The 19,127-nt window shown below is 45.1% G+C and overlaps 1 protein-coding gene and 1 long non-coding RNA gene across 3 annotated transcripts in view; one reads left to right on the top strand and one right to left on the bottom strand.

Moving 5' to 3' along the window:
- Nucleotides 1-5,352, bottom strand: part of LOC145546768 (uncharacterized) — a 31,880-nt gene extending 26,528 nt beyond the window's left edge. The window contains exon 1 of one of the 2 annotated variants that reach the window (XR_014083246.1): nt 5,175-5,352. This is a non-coding gene — a long non-coding RNA (uncharacterized LOC145546768). Of the gene's footprint in view, nt 1-4,686; nt 4,911-5,174 lie in introns of those variants that run through there. The other variant, XR_014083247.1, reaches the window with a different exon arrangement.
- Nucleotides 1-19,127, top strand: part of ANTXR1 (ANTXR cell adhesion molecule 1) — a 250,291-nt gene that overhangs the window by 209,648 nt on the left and 21,516 nt on the right. The window lies entirely within an intron of this gene.

Genomic DNA, 19,127 nt, shown 5'->3' with positions numbered 1-19,127 from the left:
GGGTTCCCAGTACCCAAGTGTTAAGTGCTATGCCAAGAATTAAAGTAGTGTGGTGGTATAGGCTAACCACCTAGCCTGCGTGGTTAGAAAAGCCCTCTCTTTGGAGAGATGGGCACTGGAGAGATGGCACTGAAGGTAAGGTGTCAACGACAAGCAGGAACTGGCCATGTCAAGATCAGAAGAGGAACAACAGTGCGATGCCTGTATGGCTGGAGAGAGCGTGGCTTGTTGGAGGAAGTCAGAGGCCAGCACCAAGTGCAGTAAGAGACAGGAGGGCAGGGCTTGTAAACCAGGGACTGGATTTTACTCTGTGTGTTAACAGGAAGGCTGCTTGGAGTAGAGGGTTAGCAGAGGAGGGACATGGTGTGATTCACATTCAACCCAAACTGCCCTTGATATGATGGGGAGAAGGGATTGTAGGGTCCAGAGCAGAAACTGGGAAACCAGTAAGGAGCTCATTGCAAATAGAGCTGGGTGAGGGGCAGTGGTGATGGCCTGGTGAGAACAGAGCAGAAGTGGCGAGGAGTGAGCACAATCTGAATGTATTGTAGAGGGACTTCCCTGGCGGCCCAGTGGTTAAGAATCCACCTTCCAATGCAGAGGATACAGATTCCATCCCTGGTTGGGGAACTAAGATCCCACATGCCATGGGACAGCTAAGCCTGTGCACCACAACTAGAGAAAGCCCATGTGCAATGAAGACCCAGTGCAGCCAAAAAAAAGAGAAAGGAAGACAGTATTGTGGAAACACAGATAATGAGACTGGCTGATGGGTGCTCATCCCTCTTTCCATCTGACTGTCCCTCTAGCCCCCTCCACCTGCTGCAGTGTCCTTCCCAACACACTCTGTCCTGGAAATTCTCATCCCGTTCACCCAGTAGGGGCCTTTCCACCATGCCCAGAAAGCAGAAGGTAACTCCAGCAGAGTGCCATTTTGTGTCACCCTTTGGTTTCGCTTTGTGAATTCTTGTCGTGCCTCACTGTCAGTCTCTTGACTATGCTTGGTAACCTCTGGAATCACATCAAGATGAACAGTGAGACCTTGCTGTATTCCAGAATCTCTTCCATGGAAATAATAGAGAAGTGATTCTGTTCTTTCTCACACTGGGGCTGGCAGGAAGATGAGTCGTTTGCACATTCATTTGCCCTGCTGCCATTTGGAGACTGAAAAAGCAGAATGCATTGTCATATATGCCAATCATCAGCCAGTGCACCATGTACACTGGGGCCCAGCCTGGGGTAGGCACTCCTGATTAGGGGACAGAGTGGATGGGGAAGAAACCAGGTGGTGTGTCATAAAGTGATTGTTTGCTGCTGACAGTAAAATGGAGAGATCATGAGTGGAGGGAGTAAGCCAGAGGTCAAGTTTGGTTGAAAGAGACTGCAGATAGGAGGTGTGACTTCAGCTTTTTCTTCGAGGATGCTCAGGCTTTGGCTAAACAAAACAACAACAAAAAAGTAAGACCAACAGGGTTGCCAGTCAGCAAGTTTATATGTGTGTGCATATGTATATGTAGCCCCTTCTCCAGCCAGAGAAAACATTTTCTTGGCGTGCACATTGAGCCTTCATTAATGCTCTCAGTGCTAAGGAATGAGAACTCACCCTCCTTTACCTACTAGCCAGCCAGCCAGCCTCTTCCCAGGAAAACAGAGGGCGATCAACCACAGCGGCAGGTGTTTGGCACGCCTGCATATGCCCCACACCCCCTTCTCTCTGATGTGAGGGAATTCTGACTCCTTGACATCAATGAACTATGCCCCCTCTGAAACCTCCACTGGCTCCCACTGCCTGCACACAAGATATGTTTTATGGACACTTATTCCCCAGCTGCTCATAGGCATCAAATAAGTTTGGGGAATGCTGCACTTGACAATGTTAAAGGTTTTGTTTTGTTTTGCTTTTTAATCTGCAAGACTTCAAAGATGCTTTCATGAGCCAATTGCATTGGGAATCTCCAAAGAGGAAGAATGTATCATGCCATATTTCCCAAACTTGAAAATGAGTGCTCTGTTTTGACAGAGCATCACTTGTGTCCCGTGGAAGACAAATTTGGGAAGTGCTGGGCTGACCAGAATTTCCCCCCACCCCTCTGACCCCCATCACCCTGCACAGTGGGTCAGACTCTGCCCGCCTCTCCATGAGTCCTACACAAAACAGTCTGCCCTTTGAGACACTGTTCCAGTGGACAGGCCCTATGTATTCCTGCATCTAGATCCCCACTCACACCATGCCCTAACCCAAATGATCCTGGCCTTTCCTGTCCTCTCATTGTAACTCAATGCAAATCATGTCTCCTCTTTGCCAGTGTCTGCCAGGTCTCGAGATGCCTTCTGCCTCTGATCCATCATCACCCTGCTTCACGTCCCATTCATCTAGCATTTCATAGAGGTCCTCCCACCCCAACTTTCTCTGACACCTTGCATGTGGTAGGCGCTCAACAAGAGGAGAAACAGGAAGGCAGTGAAGGAAGAGAGGACAAGAGAAGGAGCCAGGGAGAAAGAGCATGGGATGATGGAGGTGGAGGAAGAGGAGAGAAGAGCACTGAGGTGAAAGAAGGAAAGGGAGTCCTTCAGGATCTTAGACGTGGTATTTCATTCGGTGTAGGGAGAGGCACAGCCAGGAATCGCACCTCAACTACTTTGCAGAAAAGAAGATCCATTGGGTTTTCCTTCCATGACAGCAGCCCCCAGGGAGGGGACCGATCCCCAGGCCCACTTTGCAGAAGGCCAGTGCCCAACTGTAGGGCACCAGCTCAAACTGGAAGTGCCATACCTGAGAGTGGCCCCAGCTGTGACCCCTTGACCTGACTTGTGCCTTAATAATTAACATAATTAGGTATGTCTTTACACTATTAACAAAATAGCATATGTACCCCTTTCTTTGTTGTTTTTTGTCAACTACATAATTGTGCTCAGTTGTGTCCAACTCTTTGCGACCCTATGGACTGTAGCCCAGCAGGCTCCTCTGTCCATGGGACTTTTCCAAGCAAGAATGCTGGAGTAGGTTGCTATTTCCTGTTCCAGGGACTCTTCCTGACCCAGGAATCAACCTGTGTCTCCTGCATCTCCTGCACTGACAGATGGATTCTTTACCATTGAGCCACCCGGGAAGCCCAGATAACATAACACCATATACAATTAATGATAAATGTTAAGCAAAATAAATAACCAAGTACAAATTAACCCTAAAGCAATCATCATAAGAGCATTTTGCTAAAGCTAGTGCCTTCCTTTTACATGGGAGAAGCCTGAAACACAGAGCATCTTGAGCCTTGAAACTAAGCTTAAACCTTGAATCTGTAGCCTTGGGCACTCACTTTCTGAACTACTTTAAGCTCTGCCTCCCTGGCAAGGGAGTCTGTGATCTCTTTCTCAGCCAAATGGCCAACTGCCTGAGACAGAGACACAAGAAACCTTCCCACGTCTCCTTTATGCTTCTGACTCACACAAACATGGCCACCCCATTTAACAAAGCTATTTTTTCTTTATGGGACCTGACTTTCCTCTTTTCCCCTATACTCTTAAAACAAAAATGTCAAGCAAAATGGTGTACGTTATGAATCAGATTAAACAGATATCTTCCAAAAGAGCCCAGCTTTGGTAAGACGTCAGTCCATTTCCATCACCTTAGGTCCTTTCTGCAAAGGCCGGGGCCCTGCCAGAGTCCCACCCTGGAAAAGCTCATCCTATGGAAGCACATGGCTTGGCGGGTTTGCCAGACCTGTCTCTAACACTCTGTTAAATGCCCAGATGTGTTTCTTTCATGCATGTGCATAAATTCCATTTCAGAGTGTCAGGGCAACACCTCAATCCATCTCCTGAAACTGATTCGTGGAAAGAACCTGAATGCCAAGAGGCCTGGGTTCCAGTCAGTGTTTCCTCTGACTTTTATAAGTTGCAAGCAGATGACCGGGCCCCATGTGCCAGAAGCCATGGGACATGACAAAGACAGTGGACCCTGAGGGAAAGGGCTGACGTGGACCATGGGAGAGAAATTGGCCCTTTCCCCAGCCCCCGGGGACTTGCAGTTGGCAGAGCTGAGCCAGGGCAGGGCTGAGGCCAGAGCCATCCACACTAGTTCACAGCCAGCCCTGTTGGAGAAAAAGAGCTGGAAGTGTGTAAGGAGCCAAGCTTGTGTAAGAGCCTAGTCCAGGAGAGCATTTCTAGGGCTTGTGAGGAAGAAGAAGAGAAAATGATGCACAAATCCCCAGGCTCAGGAAGACCAAGCCATTCCCCGCCTTATAGCTGGGTCAGTTCCTTGTTACCAGCCCCACAAAGCTGAGTATCTCTCTCCTTCTGAGCTCTGGTACCTGGAACGTGGCACAAGATGACTTGTGCATGATCAAGATAAAACTTGGGTTTGTCTTTCCCTCCACCCCTTGTATACTTCATTCACTGAGAGATTTCCCTCCTGCCACCAGACGCAAACTTAGCAGGCCCCATAATTCCTAGGCCCACTCTTAGGTTATAGGCAGATCTGCAATCAAAAGAGGAACCTAAATTCAGCAGTCAGAAAGTCCAATCTAAGAGATCAATCAAAATCTCACACCTCACCCGGTGTTCAGTCTTCCCTTCCCCACCCTGAGCTGGCCTTCCCATGAAGCACAAGTTTGGGTGTCTCTCCTCTCTTCTCTACTTCACTCTTCTCCTCAGTCCCACCCCAGCTTATTAGCCAATTTCTTACACCTTTTGGGCGAGGACAGGTGAGCAGAGATAGGAGAAAGAATAGATCGTCCTTGATCTTGGACATTTAAGCTGAGCGCAGCCCAGGCTAAATGCTGGCTCTGTTTTCCCCTGATGTGTCTGGAACTCCTCTTGGATCCTCTCAGGCAGTTCCTGTGACCTGGGTGATGTCTCTCTAGCCCCGTGTTTACTTGCTTCCACAACTTCTGGATGGTTCATCTCCAGCTTCCTACTCCCTCTGTCCAGTTAGATGGCTTTAGACAGGATCCAAGATGGCTCCACACTGGATCCTTCTGCGTGTCCACATCTGCTCCACAGGAGACACTCCGACAACATGTGGCCAGGCCAACCCCCTGGCAGCCATCTTTACTCCACTGCCATGGTTGCTTCCAGAACTCTGTGCTTACCATCTTCAGGGAACTTGTTTCCAAGCTCTCTGTTCCTCACACACCTCACCAGTCTAGAAGGGAAGCCTCCCCTTCTCCCCATACCTCTCTCCCTGATAGGAGGTCCACTGGGGACTCGCAACACAAGCACAGCACCTCTCCAAACCCCTCTCCCTACTCCGGCCCATTTATAGACCCCAGCTGAGGGGCCCATGCATCATGGGGCCAGTTTACAGATGTTGCCATGGAAACTTGCATTGATGGCGAGACACCTCCTCAGAAACTCTTGCATCGTGGAACATAGTCAGAACTTCCATTTGAACATTCCGCACGCACTCATCTTAGAGTTTAATCATGTACTTATTTAAATAAATATAAGCCCCAAAGGGCATGAAATTCATCTGGTTTATTCACTGCTATATCCCCCCATATAGTGAGCACTCAGGCAATAATTGTTGAATTAATTAATTAATTTTTAAATAAAGTCATGGTCTGTCTCTAGACTGTAAACTTTATGAGCATAGAGACTGGGCTAATTTTTACTCAACATTTACCTCTAGTATCTAGTAGAACGCTAGCCCACTGTAGGTGTTTTAAAAGTAGTTTTTGTTTCATTTTGTTTTGGGCTGCACTGGCTTTTCTCTAATTGTGGTGTGTAGGTTTACTTACCCTGGCATGTGGGATCTTAGTTTCCTGACCAGGGATCGAACCCGTGTCCCCTGCATTGGAAGGCAGACTCTTAACCTCTGGCCCCCCAGGGAAGTCCCTAAAAGTAGCTTTGAATGAACTAATGAACCTGGGCAAGTGGCCACACTTCCGGTAGAATTCATGGATGGTCCACTAACCCCAAACATCTCTCGCACCCTTCCTCAAATTCTTCACTTGGCCACACTGCTTGAAACTGTACCCATCAGAGATCTCTCTCAGAGTGAGTCTTTAGCAATCCATATATCTGCAGTAAGTAAATGGACGCTGTCAGTGTTTATACTTATGAAGGCAGCTTGATACAGGAAGGCTAGTTGGACTTAAAAAGAGCCAGGAGGGAGCGCTCACAAGAAAAAAAATCACGGTCCTCCAGGTGGGGACCCTTTGAGAGACTTGCCAAGGAGACTGAGCCTACCAGGAGGTGAAAGGCGAATGGGAAACAAAGCCACTGTTTTTTTAGCAATGTGTTTTGCCTTTAGCTCTCTCTCCTCCCACACAGTTTTTAAGAACCACTTAATTTTTAGAGCTAGAAGGAATTTTCGATACCATCAGAGTCTGTGGTTTTTAAACATTTTTGAGCCAAAAGGAGAATTCTTTAAAACTTACCAGGAGCCAATATGAAAAACAGATAAGAAGAGATGATCTGGTTCTAGATGGACAATGAGCCAAAAAGCAAAGCACACACACACACACGATTTTCCCACAGTAGTCCCCAAACCTCCCCCTCAGAATTCCTAAGTGCTGTGAAGCAGTGGGTCCAAACACAGTCAAAGACCCATGCTGTCCTCTGTCATCAGCATGTCTGTGAGGCTGCGCTCCAGAGGTCAAAGCAAATAGACCTGACTTTTCCCTCCCTCCATTGAGGGTCAGACCTTGCTCCCTCCACTCCCCAAACTCATCTATTCTATAAATGTTTGCTAAATCAAAGAAAGAGCCCTTTCACGGGGCCACTAAAGACTTCCCCCCTAGTTTAATGTGACCAACAAATATTTACTAAGTGCTGGCTACACCCTTGACCCTGTGTATGGCACTCAAGGCAAATGGTCATTGTCATTGCTGCATTCATCCACGCTCTCCGGATGCTGTTTGTTCAACCTTCTCTGAACCATCTAAATTGCAACTAAATATCCAGCCCACATCTGTCCATCTTTTCTTCAAATGTGCTGTGAGACACACTATGAAATGATTTGCTGAAATGCAGATAAACTACATCTGTCAGCCCCCATCTATAATTCTGGTGAGACTTGCAAAAAAAAAAAATGAGGTTTGGCCCCAATTCACTCTCTGCAAACCTTGGCTGAAAGGGACGACCACTGCTTCCTGTCCTTGGAACTCACAAACCATCTGTGTAATGACCTGTTCGAGCTTCCTGCCAAGGACTGACGTCCATCTCACCAGTCAGCAGTTCCCACCAAAAGAGTTTAGGGCCTCAGGGGCTCCTGTCCCAGATGCTGGCCCAAGTCCAGGTCACAGAGATGGCTCCCTCATCCTCCTGGTTGTTACAGGAGCACAGTGGGAAGCAGGGAGGGTTCAAGTTAGTGGAATTATTTCTGTATCGGCAACACCAATCCGGGGCTCAGAATCGCTTAGCCGAGAGCAGAAGAACAAGACTGTACAAAGAAGCACGGCTGGATTCGCAACCCAGCTCTCCCACACGCTCCCTGGGTTTGGTTAACTATAGCAACCCACTCTAGTTTTCTTGCCTGGAGGATCCCTATGGACAGAGGAGGCTGGCAGGCTACAGTCCATGGGGTGACAAAGAGTCGGACACAACTGAGTGACTAAGACTTCACTTTCACTGAACCTGCCAAATGAGCTTATGCGAGGTTGTAAGGACTAAATGCAGTATGGTCCATGAAGTGCATAGAATGGTGGCTGGCACACATCATAACTGTCACTATGAGAAAATGACCTTGTTGATCAATTCCTGGAGGTCAAGGGTGGGACAAGGCAAGGGATAGGCCCAGAGAGAGGGATCTGTGTATGAGGAGCATGCTCCTAAGTACACAATTCATTTTCCCAGGCATCAGGAGGTATACAGGAAAGACAGTCTTCCTATAAAGCTTGGATTCTTACAGAGAAAAAAAATCATGAAAAAAAAATGTCCCCTTTCAGCCACATGGTTTGTGAATTTGCTGTCCTCAGGTCAGGCTGAGATCGCAGAAGACTGGCCCCCAGCTGGTTCCTGGAGTCACTTTTCAGAAGATCTATGGTTTTCATGGGCAAGTTCTTCAGTGTAGCTCCTAACCCCCAGAGAGCTCAGTACAAGAGATTCTGTCTCCTTGAGGACTCCTAGGAAAATCCAGAGGAACCAAGAGAGAGAACCCTCCAAAGAAATGTCCATCCAGAGGGCAAACGTTATCACAATCCATGCTCCCAGCCCTTGTGGGAAAATTGCTGGACAGTCACCCTATGCCTTTGTCGATTAAAATTAAACTGGCAGAATTCAGCTGTAGTGGATTTTAGAAGTCCTGGGTCAATTTCTAAAGCACATTTATTTTTTAAATACTTGAGCTAAAGGCAATAGTAATAAATGACAGCTGAGAACTTGAAGTTTTATTTTCAAACTGAAAAAAATTAGGGAGTTGGGTTGGGTATCCCTGTATATTTTCATATTAAGGATAAGTCAATAGAGAGATTCCATTGTGTTTGTCAGTCTAAAAGTAATCAATTCAATATGCCACAGTCACAGATTGAGACCCTTTAGAAAAAGCCCTCCTGGCTGGACAATATGAAAGTGACAAGGGTAGGTTAAGAGCAGAAAGCCGCTGGCGAGGTCCCTGGAAAGGGAGGTGGTGCCTGCCAGGCTGCTTCTTCACAAAGCGCCTAGTCCAGCCTGAGGCTTTGCTAGAAGGGGCAGCCCTTCCGGCCTTGACTTTGACCAACTTTCAGCAAGAGTCAGAGATCATAACCGGAACAAAACCACAGCAGCTAGGAACCCAGCATAGATGGAAACACAGCCGAGAACATCTGACCTCTGTAACTTTCAGCATTAATAAAAGGCTAACAGAAAACCAAAGGCCTATTAAATATCCCTGCCCCACCTAGATCACCACTTAATTGGGGTGGGGGGCCCTCCAGGGAGAAAGAATATAAATGGTCCCAGAGGCTGGAGAGACCTTGGTCTAAAAATTCGAGTCTGATTAAAACAAACCAGGAGCCTCAATTGCTGCCCTATGCTGACATCAGGGAACTCATTCTTAGTTCTGCTAATGGTTACAATGTAGAGATTATTATGCTTTTTTATTTCATGCACTTAATCAATGCTTGAAGAATTAAACCAGTGAGACTAAAGATCACCAAAGATCAAACTTCCTCATCCATCACAGAAGGACATCTATTCTCAGAGCCAGCCTCTCGTTAAGAAGTCCCCAGGTTCCTTACCAGGGTTTTGGTAGTCCTACTCTTATATTGGAGGCTTAGTCAGAGCAGTTCATAAGCTGTCATTAGAAAACTCTTCTGTGTATATGTATCTCCCCAACATACTTACCAGAAAGTCTCCAAAAGGAGAAAGGTTCATCTCTTTGCTTTAGGAACCTTGAACCTAGTTAACATCAATGTCCACCAGCTTGAGGAACACACACACACACACACACACACACATCACTGATGAGAATGGTATCAGTTAAATCTTCTTTAATCAACTGGCTAAGAGTAGATCTTGTTCTTTATTTATTCACCATTTTTTTGTATTGCTAATAATTAGATCCTTTACTATGAGCCAGGCACTGTGCTATATTCTTACCAAATTAATCATCTTCAGGTATCAGAAAGGTTTCAGTATATGTAGAAAAGATAGAAGTGAAGTGAAAGTGAAAGTCGCTCAGTCGTATCAGACTCTTTGCAACCCCATGGACTATACAGTCCATGGAATTCTCCAGGCCAGCATACTGGAGTCAGTAGCCTTTACCTTCTCCAGGGGATCTTCCCAACCCAGGGATCGAACCCAGGTCTCCCGCATTGCAGGTGGATTCTTTACCAGCTGAGCCACAAGGGAAGCCCAGACATGATAGATGACCTTGGTAATCATGATTCAGTAGATCCGGGGTTTGGAATCTGTGTGTTTGACAAGGATCTCAACTGATACTTATGACTGAGCAGCTCTCCTGGGAGGCGTCCCAATTTGCCCACAGCCTCCTGACTGAGGTGCCCCCAGTTTCCTGGCAGGTGGGATCTCATCACCGCGGAGCAGAGAGAGGCTGGTCACCTGAGTGAGGGGTGCTGACCTCCCAATGTGACTTAAGAATCCATTCACTTTCCCTGGGCCATCACACAGCAGACTCAAATTGATCAGATAGTCTGTAACCACCAGATCCTCTTCACCCCAGCTATGACTGAGCCAGGGTTTCCCCCATGCCAGAATCAGTTTTCTTAAGTGCTAGACCTGGTTTTTAATCCTAAATACCTAAGTTATTGAATTTAGCCTATTGTTGCAGCTTGTCCAGTTCCCTTTCTCATCCTGGCTCCATTCTCCCATGCATCAGGCAGCCCTCATTGCCAGGAGCCATCAGGACATGTGGCAGAAAATGCCCATGTACCCTGTTCTCCACTGGTGGCAGGAGTTGCCCAGACCAGCAGCTCTGGGCTTGGCCATAGCCCCTCCACCACCAGGAATTCCCCTCTCCTGTTGAGTTCTTCCAGAATCATCTCTATCCTCTCTGTGTATTTTTTTTTTACAAGCTTTTTAGCTATTGAAAACCAAAGCAGGCCACTGTAAGGAAACTTTTATTGGAAAGAAACTGTCTGCCCTAAGGACAGTACCTTTTTTGCGTTTATGAAATTCTCAGAGTTAAAACCATGATTTAAAGAAATGGGAGGCCAACTAACTTGAAGTCTATTTTGGTTAACATTCATGTTGATGGTGGTTTCACCTATTGAAACAGCAAAAATATTTAACAGAAATATCCACATAGGAAACCAAGACAGCCCCACATAGGGAGTCCAAGAAACCTTGGAGTTGGGCCCTCTCCTTCCCCTTTGTGGCTCAGCTTTTCCGGCCTTTAAGGGAATGATGATTCCTGCTCCCTCCTCTTCACATGGAGCTACTGAAGTGATCCACAAGATAAGGCCATACTGGCATTAGAGTTTCTGAGGCAAAATTAAACAGTTACAGTTATAGCATCATCCCCTGAAACTATGATTCCTTATCCACCAAATGATCCCAGTGGTGCCTGGAATGATGAAAGCGTTAGTTGCTCGGTTGTGTCCTTCTCCTTGCGACCCCATAAACTGTAGCCCACCAGGTTCCTCTGTCCATGGAATCCTCTAGGCAAGAATACTGGAGTGGGTTGCCATGCCCTCCTCCAGGGGATCTTCCCAACCCAGGAATCAAACCTGGATCTCCCACACTGCAGGCAGATTCTTTACCATCTGAGCCACCAAGGGAGCCTGATGAGAAATGCTTAAATTTGGGTAAAGAAGCAATTAGCTGAGCGTTTTCTCATATGTTGAGGAACAACAAGACACTGCTTTGAAACCTCCAAGTCCGAGACACAAGGAAGACCACAGCTTGTATCTATAACCTAAAAGGCTTCCATGTACTATTTAGGAATTATCAATAAGAATCACTCTGAAATCAGGTGTGTGTATTGTTCTCTATTTCTTTAAAACAACTTTTCAAAACACGTATTCTATGTCTTAGCTTCAGTTGAATGTGCTTCTGAGGGTGGATTTACGTAACAAGTAGTTGACTGTCCTCTGGTGGATGTGCACCTTCTCCTTGAACGGAGATTGTTGGGGGCTGATATCTACTAACTGTGAAACTACAGGGTGGAGTGTTTGACCCCTGGAAGTCCCTTTGCTCAATGATTCCTCTCCCCTGTATCAAATTTGTTTTGAAACTCAAAGAGGTCATCGTTGCCTCAAATACAAAGAGTGATTTTATGTGATATGTCTTGGGAATACAGCTCATATGATCCATCATAATAAAATGAAGGTGTATTAAATAAAACATCATGTACAGAACAGAGAAGATGGATGGGATGTCACAAAAAAGACTTAAGCAATATTTGTGTATATACTAAGTGGAAACATATGGGAAGGCGTTTTTTTCTGTTGCCTTTTTTCCATCAGTGTAAGGCTTTTAAATGACACTATACATTTATAACAGTGGCCTGCTGTCCAGGAATTATCATGAGATCCTCCAATTACAGAGGCTTCTCAAGTGGTTCAGCAGTAAAGAATCCGCCTGCCAATACAGGAGACGCAAGTTCGATCCCTGGGTTGGGAAGACCCCCTGGAGAAGGAAATAGCAACCCACACCAGTATTCTTACCTGGAGAATCCCATGGAAGAGGAGCCTGGTGGGCTATAGTATGTGGGGTCACAAAGAGTTGGACCCGACTTAGTGACTGAGCACACACGTGATTACAGAGGACCAGAACTCAGTGGCCACTATACCCCCAAACAATCAAGTTCCAGTGAAACTTACTTAAAGACACATTTCAAAAGTATCTATACAACGTTATGCACCTAAAATACAGTAAAATCTCACCAGATATCAGAGTTTGGGAGTTTTATTTGCCCTTACACCCAAATGAAAGATTGTTTCTTTTAAAATGATCCAGATAAAGCCCCATCTTGTCCCTGTATCATAATTCAACTTTTAATGTGAGTGAGAGTGAAAAGGGGACCTAAAAATAAAAGGCATTCAGTGCGGTCTTAGTTCAAATCATGGCACAGTTCATCAAAGAAAGACTGTTGGCAGTTGATTAATTTTGCCTGGATGGCATTTTCCCCTCTGGAAAGAAAAAAAAAAAATCTCTGGTTCCTGTTGCATCACCCAAAAAAAGGCAGATCCACTGAAATGTGAAAATGGTGAAATGTGGAAAAATCATATAGCTCCCAAATATTAACAGTGTTCAAGCTGGGATCGTGGGCCTGAGGTTTTCTTTTATCTTAGTTCTATAAAGTTTTTAATGTCCTCAATTGTTTTTATTTAATGAAAGAAGTGGGAATTTAAGAAGAGAGAAAGCTGCAAATGCATGCTTGAAGGGGTGATTGTAGAACTGGGTCTGTAATATCTGAGCTAACTTTCTGGGGGTAAAACATGCTCCAGTTCATTGCATCAAAGCAAGGTGTGAGTGGTTGGTTACACGAGAGCATGATGGTTCTTTGCCTTGACCACTTCTGCTTACACTGCATCCAGCACCGTCTTCACATCTGTGGCCCAAGTCTCCCAAGACTCTCATTTGCAAGGTCACATCATTTAAATTCATTTCCTGGTCTTCTTGTCTTTCTTTTTGTCTAGTGATTCCCCAAGGTCTTTGGATTCAGCACTTTGGTATGAAATTCAGTCTTCATTTAGTTCAGAATTTTTTTTCTTTTCTCAGTGACAGAATATGATGAGGTAATGTTTTCTGGCAGGCTGACCCAAGATTTGAACCTTTAAAAGTGAAAAGCACTGAGAGCTGAAAAAGCCAGTGTACAATATTTATTCAATATTCTTGAGTAGAGAGTGATGTCTTCCTAGTGTTAATAACAGAGTGACAGAACTGTCATTGTCCCCACATGTGCCCATTGCAAAATTATAAACATATTAGTTATTCTCTATAACAATAGTAATAAACTGTAGAAACTTTAAAAAATGACCCAAGAAAACTGTCTTTTCCCCCAGAGACTATTTAGTAGGCTTTCTGTATTGGTCTGAACAATAGCAGGCCGGAAAGTGGATAAGGAATGACTCCAAAATCACTGGATGCTGAGGAAAGGGATGAGGAGTGAAGTGGTGTTGGAGGCACATTGTCTGGTTTCCAAGGCAGCGGAGGTGGAGGAGGCATCCTTGTGTAGGTCTCCTTAGACTGGAGCAGAACAGCACCATTGTCCCAGCCCCGGCATATCAAGAAGATAAACTTTGTAAAGGTTCTCCTCATTCATAAAAAGGGATGTGAAGTGATAGTACTCTGACATTTGTGGTCCATAAACCCCTTTTGCATGGCCTAGAACCTTCTCTGAGGTTTTATTTTGCATAAATTACAGTTTCATAATCACTTTCCAGAACTGTTCCTTTTTGTACTCTTTAATGTACCTTCAGGTACAGGAGAAGTGACATCTTTTCATTTATATAAAGAATGCATACATTTGTGATTTGCATTCAGAAAAAGCCCCTTCACTAACCATGTTCCACACTTTGGGGGTCCCTGGAGTTCCAAGAGAAACAAGGAAATGGCTCTCTTCAAGTCCAGAACAGTTCTGGGATGGCATCAGGTCACCTCTACTCAGAAGGCCCTGGTGGGACAGTGAACCACAGCTTGAGATCACTTCAGGAGTACATGGATAGGGAATAAAATAGTACAGACAAGGGTGATTGAGTAACCAACAGCTTGGACATTGACAGACCCAGAGGGAGGGCCATGCCTTACTCAGCCAGCTCCTCTTTGTAGATAACATCGCAAGCAACCTCTTCTGTCAATCTCACCCAAATGCTGTCTGCCACTCCTCAGCTGACATCTCCCTTTCTATAGTCTATAGTCTATAGTCTCCCTTCCCTTCTTAACTGGTTTCTCATTTTGGTTTGGTAGGTTTCCCCTTCTACTAATTTACCAATCTGGAGAGATGAGGGTTCTGAATTTTCTGACTTCCTTCTCAGTTCATCCTTAAAATGGAACTGTGAAGAAGTGCTCTCATTGGAAAGATAGCCCTCTACATGAGCAGAGTAATTCAGGACTTTCTCCTTCAGCCCAAGGCTGATCCACACTTGGAGATCAAGAATTTCCTGCAATGGGGGCAACCGGGGTTTGATCCCTGGGTCAGGAAGATCCCCTGGAGAAGGGCATGGCAACCCACTCACTCCAGTTTTCTTGCCTAGAGAATCCCATGGACAGAGGAGCCTGGCGGGCTGTGGTCCATAGAGTTGCAAAGAGCCAGACATGACCAAAGCGACTTAGCATACACACATATGTTAATCCCAGACTCCTAATTTATCTCTCTTCCCCCTTTTCCCTTTGGTAACCATAAATTTGTTTTCTATGTCTATAGGTCTATTTCTGTTTTGTAAATAAGTTCACTTGTATCTCTCTTTATTTAGATTCCACATATAAGAGATATTATATATTTCTCTTTGTCTTACTTCACCTAATATGATAATCTCTAGGTCCATCCATGTTACAACAAATGGCATTATTTCATTCTTTTTATGGCTGAGTAATATCCCATTAGACATATATACAAGCCACATCTTCTTTATTCTTTCATCTGTCAATGGACATTTAGGTTGCTTCCATGGCTTGACTATTGTAATAGTACTGCTATGAAGATTGGGGTGTGTGTATTGAATCAGAGTTTTCTTCAGATACATCTCCAGGAGTGGAATTGTAGAACTGTGGTGCTGAGAAGACTCTTGAGATTTCCTTGGACTGCAAGGAGATCAAACCACCCAATCCTAAAGGAAATCAACCATGAATATTCATTGGAAGGACTAATGCTGAAGCTAAAGCTCCAATACTTTGGCCACCTGATGCGAAGAGCTGACCCACTGGAAAAGATCCTGATGCTGGGGAAGATTTAAGGCAAGAGGAGAAGGGGATGACAGAGGATGAGATGGTTAGATAGCATTACTGACTCAATGGACATGAATTTGAGCAAACTATGGGAGATAGTAAAGGACAAGGAAGCCTGTCATGCTGCAGTCCATGGGGTCACAGGGAGTCAGACACGACTTAGCAACTGAACAACAACAACAAAGGAGAAGAGGGAGGGCTTCCATGGTGGTGCTAGTGGTAAAGAATCTGCCTGCTATTGCAGGAGATGTAAGAGGCACGGTTCGATCCGTGGGTTGGGAAGGTCCCCTGGAGGAGGGCATGGCAACCCACTCAGGTATTCTTGCCTGGAGAATCCCATGGACAGAGGAGCCTGGCGGGCTACAGTCCATGGGGTCACACAGAGTCGGACACAACTGAAGCAACTTAGAATTCATGCCCACAGGGGAAGAGGGAACACAAAGCAAATTAACAAAAGCCTGACTTGTTAATTTTTCAGGGCAGCCACATTCCTATCCATAAATGTAATCATCTGCTCCAGATCATTCTCTGCCCCCTGTTGAGTGAGGCCTAGTGAAAGCCTGGTCACTTAGGCAGGACCTGGAGCAGATCATGCAGCCAAGGGAAATGAAGGTCAAGCTAGTTTCAAAGGTCTTATCAACCCATAGGAATGAGAGAGCCTGGGGCCAGAAGAGTGTTCAAGAAGGAAGAAATGCAGAAAAACAGTTGCATCAACATAACCTGGGTGGAGGCCAAGAAGAATTCCAGAATCAGAGATCCATGCAAGCACCTGGGTGACATTTTGCTGCCATGGGAGGGGCTTGTACAACTGGGAGGGACCATTTAAATAGATAGAAATGAAGCAGGCAGTGCCACCCGTCTCTCCAAGTGAAGAGTGGACCCTCTACTAAGAGTGAACTCTCTACTGAGCCCACTTCCACTGAACAAATAAAATGTGTTGGTCATTGGCAACATCCTTTATTTGCAATTAAGGTGCTGAAATCCCCAGAAGCTTTCCTATATTTTATATCCTGCTTCTTTCCAAGGGAGTTAAGGTATAATTTTTTTCCTCTTAATGATTCGTGCTGTACCCTCACTAAATATCAGTCTAACAAACCATTTCTTCCCAGATCTGACAGAATGTAAGCTCAGACCAGCCTGGGAAGAATTAAATATCACAAATATTTAATTAATGAGCCTGAATTAGTGAGGTGTTTCCTGTACCACGGAGATGAGGCATTTCAATACTGGGTCCCCTTTCAGATCCAACTCTACATTGTGTCATAGTTAGGAAGAATATGGGGGCCCAGTGGAGGCCTGAAACTAATTTTGAGGCTGAATAACTTAATGTTTTTTACTCCTAAATGAATCCCAGATTTTGAATGCTATAAATTTTCCATTTCTTCGGCTGGCAATGGCAAACATCAACCATGACCTTTCAGGGCTTTGACTACTGTCTTCCTTTGGTTTCAATTTAAGAGGCACTCTGGCAGGATCACAGTAGCCCTTACCTGAAAAGCAGATGAGTCCAGGAAAATGTCAGTGGCAGCTCGGAGCCAGCTGGGCAAGGATCAGCCTGTGTAAATTTGAAGTGGGCAGCCAACTGCATGGTCAGCATTTAAGAGGCATCCCAAAGCCTACCTGCTCCAGCAAGTCACCACAGTGGCTTGCCATAGTCCCCCAAATGCCCATTATTGGGGCCATCCCTTTAGAGTTAAACACTATCTCGGGACTTTCCCTTTAGGAGTTACAATATTAAGGTTAGAGTTTCAGCTGATCTAGCAAATCCCAAAACAATACAAGCTAGGGGCAACAAGATAGGGGCTTCCCAGGTGGCTCGATGGTAAAGAATCTGCCTGCCAAGGCAGGAGACACAGGTTCAATCCTTGGGCCAGGAAGGTCCCCTCGAGAAGGAAATTACAACCCACTCCAGTAATTTTGCCTGGGAAACCTCACGGACAGAGGAGCCTAGCAGGCTACAGTCCATGGGGTCACAAAAGAGTCAGTCATGACTTAGCAACTGAACAAACAGCAAAGAAGACAGAACTTTTTTTCCTCACATGTAACCTTCTGGGGATAAGTCATCCAAAGTCAATATGGCGGCTTCAGTATGGTGGCTCTATGCTGTCAGGGGTCCAGGTTCCTTCTGTCTGTGTCTCCACTAACCCAAGTGTAGTGGCTTTCATCTGCATAGTCCAAGAAAGGAACAGTGGAGGGTATGTCCCTTCCTTTTAAGGCACTACCTAGAATTTGTACACACCGCTTCTGCTCACAGCCAACTGGTCAGAGTTTAGGTCATGTGGCCACACCTTGACACAAAGGAAGACCCACCCATGTGCAAATTTCTGCATCACACTAGGTCAGCTTTCAGCATCACTTACCCCACCTCTTGAACCAATTTATGCAAGCAAGGCTGGGAAGTGTAGTCATTACTATGTGGTCCTGTGCCCAGTGAAACTCCATGGTTCTACCCCTGAAGGAAGAAAGTGAAAATAGGTGTGGGAGACAGTTAGCCATTGCTTTTTACAGTATATGTTTGCAGACATGAAAAGAAAGACCCTATTAAGGAATAAACCTTCATAGTGGTCCCAGCTTATGGATCATATTAGAGATTGTCACATAGAAAGCACAGAGGGACTGAAAGGGTAAGCAAGTTTTGATTAGAAGAAAGTGGGGATATATGGAACCCTTCTCTAGGAAGGGCAGCTGGAGGGCACTAAAATTCTGAGGAAGTTAAAAATAGAGATGCGGAAAGCTCGAAGGGAATGGTGGGAACAGGGACATATCAGGACCCAAAGCCAATTCTCAAATATGTAATATTACTGGTGGCCAGCTCTTTAAGTAGACATGCTTCTTGATTCCTTCTGCTCTAGATTCATTCCAATCTAAAAAGCACATGTTGCTCAAAAGAAAGAGTTTAGCATTCAGCAGAGCTGGAGTTACAGCTCTCCTCCATCATTTACTTGCAGAAAGACCCTGGACAAATTACTTAGCCTTTCTGAGCCCATTTCTACATTTTGGAATCACAGTATTAATATTAACCAATAGTACTATTAGGGCTTCCCTGTTGGCTCAGATGGTAAAGAATCTGCCTGCAATGCAGGAGACTCGCATTCCATCCCTGGGTCGGGAAGATCCCCTGGAGAAGGAAATGGCAACCCACTCTAGTATTTTTGCCTGGAGAATTCCATGGGCAAAGGAACTTGGTGGGCTACAGTCCATGGGGTCTCAAAGAGTCAGATACAACTGAGCAACTAACACACGCACACAGTACCATTAAGCACAAAATGAGATGATGTATATAAAACAAGTAGTACTAAGCCTGGCTCAGTGAATGGTGGATGCAATTAGTATGAAACCTTTCATCTCGTGATAAGCAACTGGTCCCTCAAATATGGAGCTTAGACATTATGACAGGTCACAGGATAGAAAAACGGTACATGTGTGAGATGCTGTGAATCTAAAGGACACATACCCATTTAGGATGCCAGCCACTCATTGGCAAGAGTATAGTAGTCACAAAAGCAAAATGTTCTTTATATTTTAATTAATATTCTCTCCACTTGGGAAAAGCACTTTGATAACTACAGGCATTGGAAAAAATCTTGCCCTAAAGATGGAATTCCTCACATTGTTCAAAAGAAGAAAACAGACCTTCATCCAGGAGCTTGTATGTGTGGAGCAGGATGAGGCTGGAGCTATGCACCAGATGAATAAGTAATTTCATAATTTTACATTTCACATCCAAGCTAAATAATGCTTTTCGCAAGGCAATCTCAGCTTATCTTCTGGCCCCTATTTTTTAAGGCAAATATCTCAACATAAATAAAATAATAAATAGACTATATTAATGATAGTTCTAAGTAGTCAGAGTCATT

The sequence above is a fragment of the Giraffa tippelskirchi genome, chromosome 4 (genome assembly GCF_054371585.1).
Source record: "Giraffa tippelskirchi isolate mGirTip1 chromosome 4, T2T-mGirTip1v1.2.pri, whole genome shotgun sequence".
Lineage (NCBI taxonomy): Eukaryota > Metazoa > Chordata > Mammalia > Artiodactyla > Giraffidae > Giraffa > Giraffa tippelskirchi.
The sequence above is the reverse complement of the archived record's forward strand: the minus strand, read 5'-3'. Positions and strand labels throughout refer to the sequence as shown.